Here is a 6,361-nt window from a genome sequence, read left to right as displayed (position 1 = left end):
TATGGAAATCAGAGTCTGAGAGGAGCATTTGGCAAACAGAGACAGTTTTAAAAGCACAGTTTAAGAAAGCGGATCAGAAGATAGCATTTGAACAGAAGGCGATCAGCATTTGGAAAGTGATGCAGTTCTTTCTTTTTTAAAATAACGATGTTTCTGAAAAGTCAGGTTATGTGTGTGCTTTAGTAAAGTGGGGTTATTTTTAAAGTGACTGATTATGAGAGCAAGTTAGAGATCATCCCAAATTGGAAACTTGAAACTTACAACTTGTTAGTTAGTGTCAAGTTGATGGATTACTCATGGTGGCAGTTCTAGTTAAGGAATGAAGTCGATTGCATCCTCACAATTATAAAGCAGAAGAAGGAAATGCTTGTATTTGCCAGGATAGCTCAAATGTACACACTAATTATTTGAAAAAAAAAAGTATTGTATATACAATATGCTCAACATACATGATTCAGTAAAATGACTAGATTATATACTAATGCGATCAGTGCTTAGATTTTTATTTTTTTAAGTATGGTTTTCCCTTGACAGATGTGCCTAGGATATAAAAACAACTGCTTTTAGTTACATTCCTAGTTTAACAACATCTGTAGTATTAAGCAGAAACTAGTAAAGTAATGGCTGTAATAATCAAAGGCCTTAAAGACAAACTGCTTAAAGTACAGATAATACATCCAGTACACCAGGTGATGCATCTTTTGAAATTTAAATTAAAACAGCTGCCGAGGTATCGCTCACTCCTCTTCTCCACAGGTGTCTTTAAGTCTTTCCATGCCCCTCCCATCTGCTTTCAGTCTGCGTCCTCAACTGAGAAGAAACTCTCTCTTTCTCACACACACTTTAACATTGCTCACACAACTGCCTGCAGGCAATGGGTGGGACTCACTGGAAAAACAGGTTTAGCAGCCACTCAGTAACGACAGTAACACTAAATTTGGGATGTCCATAATCACAGTCGGACCACCTTCCAATTAATGTACTTCTTTTCCCAACAAGTCACTTATTTGCTGTTATTGGTAATATACTAATATTTTATTTTTCAAGCGATACCCACATTTCCCCATTTTAAAGATGCATTCACAGTGAATTACAGGTCACTTTGAGTCCCAGTCTATCTGCACAATCGCCAGTGCTCCACAAAGCTGCTTACTTTGGTTTTGTAAGTTTCTTTTCTTTCAAAATGACTCACCAGCTCAGCTTAAGCCTTTTGAACTCTTTGCTCACGTTTTTTTCTTCTTCACTAATGTACAGTCTTTGTTCAAAAGTAGGCGGTGTGACCTGCCTTGGCTTTAAATGTGTTAGCAAAGTGGAAAATTGTGAATAACTGCAAAGAAATTTCTTAAATCATAGACTTTAATTTATAAACTAATCAAGAGTGTTAAAGCATTCCTCTCCCTTTTTTTTAATAGAATAAACACTATAATATGTTTTTGTAGCTCTGCAGATGCCTATTTTGTTTTTTGAGACTTTTTGCATATATTTCTTAGTTTATAAACTTATCTAATTTTTACATAGAATTTGTGCAAAGTTACTGTGTGTTTTAATGCAATCAAGTGTAGCACGCCTGATTTAATTGTTTTCTGTGTAATCTAATAGCAGCAAAGGCTTTCTATTCTATTGTCTATTCATCTGGCTAAACTGCTTTACTTTAAATTCATTATTTTGGAAATTGTATTTAATAATTTTGTACCTGACACATGAAGCAGGCTTAACAACTGTCCTGGGTCACCACAGGTTTTGTGTTACCTTGAAACATTTAAAATTTCTGTTTAAAGATGTTTTACATACTGAATGCTCTTGTTTTTCTTAATGCCTTTGCATTGCTTTTGTGCTAATGTAACGACACAGTGTCACTTTATAGACTTCATATATATGTGTGTGTTTCTGTAATCTAGTCACAAGACACTAAAATAAAAGTGCTCTTTCCTCAGATTCAGTTTCCCCTGATTAAATTAAGGTTGTCCAGATCACAGTCGTTTAAAGGGAGGCCTAGCCAGCAGCACAAATCTTATGCATTAAGGAAAATTTAGTATGAGAAAGAAATGATGAGCAAAAAACTCTTCAAAACCAGAAATACCAACAATGAAGAGAGAGCCACTTAGTGGGTTTGCGGTTTTTGAGCCACAACAATCATGTTTCAGAAATATGTCTTTGTGCATAAGGAGCTCACTCATAGGAAAGAACATCCTAATGACTTTGACCTAAGGCTGTCTGCAAGCATAAATACTGGTGATATGGACCGGCACCCTACAGCCTGAGGAGAGTCTCCCTACACTAACTTATAAACTCAGCAACCTTTGCGGAATGTAGCATGTATGTGTTTGGAAATGAGTGGGATTGTGAGTTATGTACGAGCAAACAGGAGGGAAAGTGCAAGTGATTGCGAACAGTAGTGTTTGTTTGCTGGTATGATTTATTACAAAGACTTGTTTTCCATTAGCTCAAGTCTAATTGCAGACTTGGTGCTGATGATAGAGTGGAAAAGAATTTTTGGGAACCAATGACACACCAGGATGGTCTTACAACTCCCAGGGCTTATGTGTGCTTGCCTTTCTGTGGGTGACTCAAAGGTAATAAACTGGTCTAACATTTTCTCCGGGAAAAAAAAGAAAGAAGTCCCACCTTAACTTTGTTATTCCCTTTGGCGAATGACATTCAAGAGCAGGCCTTTGCCTGCACATAAACACAGATTTGCCAAAACGACATTCCTGCACTACCCTTCCCCTATCTTTAACGCTAACCCTTTTCAGCCCTGAAAGCTAATTTCTCACTTATTTAGTGTGAATTAACTTTATTTGTGCAGGTCTAATTCACAAGAACAGTAATCTATCAATAATATAATCTAAAACTAGATTTTCTTTAATAATGGATTGGATTTATATAGCGCTTTTCAAGGCACCCAAAGCGCTTCACAATGCCACTATTCATTCACTCTCACATTCACACACTGGTGGAGGCAGCTACGGTTGTAGCCACAGCTGCCCTGGGGCAGGGTGACAGAAACGAGGCTGCCATATCACGCCATCGGCCCCTCTTGCCCACACCAGTAGGTGGCAGGGTAAAGTGTCTTGCCCAAGGACACAACGACCAGGGCAGAGAGCCCGGGGATCGAACCGGTGACCTTCCGGTTACAGATACACTTCCCAACCCCCTGAGCCACAGTCGCCCAACAATAGTGGCAATATTAAAAAAAAGGAACACCATCTACAGAACCAGGCTCAGGAAACACTGTCCTCAGCCTCACCTCTGTGGTTGAGGATAAAGGAAAAGAGAGAAAAGAAGTCCTGACTGATAATGATAAATCATAGAACCCCAGGTGTGCGTGACCATCGTAATTTCCTTAAAAAAGAAAGGCATGTAAGATTCTGTAAGTCAGCCACTAAATTCTCCACATTTGTTTTGTGTGAGCGTTTGATCCTTTTTTGTCCTCTGGGTGAATCAGTGAAATCATTTTAGGGCATGTTTCTGAGGTGTGGTGAGAATTTCCACCTTCTCCTATCTCCTTTCATTCCATATTTCTGGAGACAGGACAAGGCTTGCATATAAAGTTTCTACGGTAGCCAAAATATGTAGAAGCATGTTAAAAAAGGTGTAATCCTAGAAAATGAGTCAGTACAGCTCAAACATTAAAAAAAGAATAAAGATGCTTAGATCTGAATAAGTTCAAAGAGCAGACACTTCGTTTTCAGTAATTAGTCTGACCTGAGAAACTTATTCATGTTGTCATTTTTAAAACCATAACAACTCCACTGATCTTTATTCTCCTGGTGGGACCTCATCTAGTTCAGAACATTCAAGCTGAAAAGAATCCCAACTCTCACTTCATAAACTTCATATTTCAACCTTCCAATTTCTCAGAGTTTCCTATCTGTCCCTTTCACTGTCAGTGTTGCTCCTTCCCTGCATTGCTGCTCTTTTAACCTCTCCACAACCCAACATTCACCTTTAGGTCCTGGGGCAATGCAACATGTATTTTCCACAGTATGATGAGCCTAAATATCAGCTGTATTTTGCTGCTGAATTCCATTATTTAAAATGTTGGTTGTTTGTTTTTTAACTGAAACATTGAAATATTTGAGATATTTACGGCATGGTTAATTTTACAGAAAACAATCTCTGGTAAACATCAAGGGCCACAAATGCCAAAGTTAGAAATTTGAAAGTGAGTAAGGGGGGCCATCTAGCAGGAAAGGAGACAGATGCTCTTCTATGTTTCCATTCATCCTTATGTAAGTGATGAGTCTGCTTTGAGTTTAAGGGTTGGGCACACGTGTTTAAACTCAAAGCAGCTGCCTATTGCATAAAATTATCAAATAAAATAAGGGCTGGGCAGCCCAACCCTTATTATTTTTTTAATATAATTTTATAGAATTTAATTTCAGTGGAAATTGGTGGATTTGTTTGTGGAAGACAGGTAAAGCCTCACATTTTCTGTGTGCATGCTGAGCTATTAAATATGCATTTGCAGTGCACCAACAGCAAACTTGTTTTCTTTTGGAAGCAGGTCGTCTACCAGTGTTGATGATTCTAATACATAAATACTTTCTGCGTCTTGAGTGAATTAACTAACAGAGTTTATCCACTTTTAGTAACAATCAGTTAAAAGAAATTCTGACAAGTCCTGAGACCAAATCTCCAGAGCTTGTATTGCTACTGTGCTGCTGGCTCACCAACTCAGTTTAGTTGACACTGTGGTCTGTGAGGTACAGCCTGTCCACAAATTATATCCTGTAGTATTTTTACCTGTCTTCTTACTTAGTACTAGGTGGCAGTTATGAATGCTACACCTGTTCAGTTTATGCTAACCAAGTCTGATAGTATTGGCTGATAACAGCAGGGCATTTTCAAAAAAATAACCAAGCAAAACCCAAAATGTCAACTTTTATGCTTGAAAAAATGTATTCTACACACGGAAGTCTTTCTGGAAGTCAGCAGACCTCTTTAAAATGCCTCCAGACACATATGTGAGCATTTATTCTGAGGACACTGTTTTAATTGACTTTATTTCCAGTGATCATCAGGACATAACAATCGTAAAGCTACATCCATTTTTGTATGCAGTCTGTATATCTGTTTAGTTTACACTTGATTGGTGACAGAAGGATAACAGCTAGAGTGAAAGGGAAGGTTTACAAGGTGTTAGTGAGACCTGCTATGGTGGTCTCTACTGACAAAAAGACAGGCGGCTGAGCTCAATGGTTTGGACTTGTACAGAATAGACCACAGAGACGATTCATGGATGCAATGAAGGAGGACATGCAGAGGGTTGGTGTGAAAGAAGAGGATGCTAGGGGTAGGGTGAAATGGAGGGAGATGGTCCAGTGAGCCAACCCGTAAGGACAGCAGCCAAGAGAAGGTGACGATTTTAGTTTTACACTTAATGCATTATTTCAAATGCAACTACTTGGTGTTAAATGCAGTGCAGAGCTTATATAAACTGGCTTTATCAGATCCGTGATTGCTATTTTTTTTTTTACATAACTCAAAAGAAGAGGGTATTTCAAGTAACAAAAATTAACTGAGTAAAGCTTGACTCATCCTTGAGCCGTTGCAACTTTTCAGATTAATATTAATATATTCAACGCCCTGTAACACCTTCGGGCAAGCTCTGGGAAGCGCCAAGTGGAGGACATACTCCACACCCAGGACCACACCCATGTATGGTTGGTTTCAAGGGTTTTACAGACACAACCATCTCTGCTTGGCGTGCCAACACAGCATGTACAAACAGCTCATACCTTCTGACTGACTCCCTCTAACAGGAGAATGTTAATTGTTTTTGTTTTGCTTTTTTTTTTTTACTGTCTGAGGGGCTGTCTCATCTTGTCCCATCTTCAGTGTTCCAGTGTATGTGAGTGAGTGTGCATCCCTGTGTGTGCCAAGGGAAAGTTTTCGGTCAACACGATAAAGGATTAAAAGTGGCGATGAGCAATGTTGATAATTGTCAGAGTTCAGGGTGTGTCTGCTGGCTGACTATTGTTCTCAGCTCTCCGAGTTATTACTAGAAATGATGAACATGAAGAAAATTGTCTTTGTGACTAGATTTCATTTTCTAGTTAGAACCTGCATCACACTGAAATAGTGTTATAAAAGTACACAAGTACAATGTTTGGAGCAACGATTAGGATATGCAATTAGGAAATCAGTGTAATTTAATCTGATCTGAATTTCGTTTGATCTGCATTTCATAAATCAGTGCTTTCCATGGTAGGTTAAAGTGCAGATTAAAAGTAAGACGTATGAAGTTTGATTACGTTTAAATTAACTGACACCAAATGTTGTTGCAGTTCGCACGCTTGATGTCAAGTATGTGTCAAGCTGCGCTGTCGATATAAGACTTCACAGAATAAACAAAGAC

This window comes from Astatotilapia calliptera, chromosome 17 (assembly GCF_964374335.1).
Source record: "Astatotilapia calliptera chromosome 17, fAstCal68.1, whole genome shotgun sequence".
Lineage (NCBI taxonomy): Eukaryota > Metazoa > Chordata > Actinopteri > Cichliformes > Cichlidae > Astatotilapia > Astatotilapia calliptera.
This window is presented reverse-complemented; position numbering follows the sequence as displayed.